Source organism: Penaeus monodon, chromosome 33, assembly GCF_015228065.2.
Source record: "Penaeus monodon isolate SGIC_2016 chromosome 33, NSTDA_Pmon_1, whole genome shotgun sequence".
NCBI classification, from domain to species: Eukaryota; Metazoa; Arthropoda; class Malacostraca; order Decapoda; family Penaeidae; genus Penaeus; species Penaeus monodon.
In genome coordinates, this window is record NC_051418.1 from 15,759,190 (window position 1) to 15,759,389 (window position 200).

A 200-nucleotide genomic window follows, 5' to 3' on the forward strand; every position below is an offset into this window, starting at 1 on the left:
TAAAACCAATGAATGCTTGCCTTTGGTTTAATAGCAATATATTTTTGATTTCCGATAGCTGTGATAGAAGATTACGATATCTTCGTGCGCATAAACTGTCAGAAAGAGATAAGATAACTACTTCTGTTTTTTTTTCTTAAGTCCGTTCTTTAATTGAGACGATAGATTGATATCCTTCTCACAACAAGGGAATCAGTAGA

General features: G+C 33.0%; 1 protein-coding gene across 1 annotated transcript in view; it reads left to right on the forward strand.

Annotated features, from left to right (window-relative positions):
- Positions 1–200, forward strand: part of LOC119594086 (cystinosin homolog) — an 18,513-nt gene that overhangs the window by 15,119 nt on the left and 3,194 nt on the right. The gene's annotated exons all lie outside the window — the stretch shown is intronic.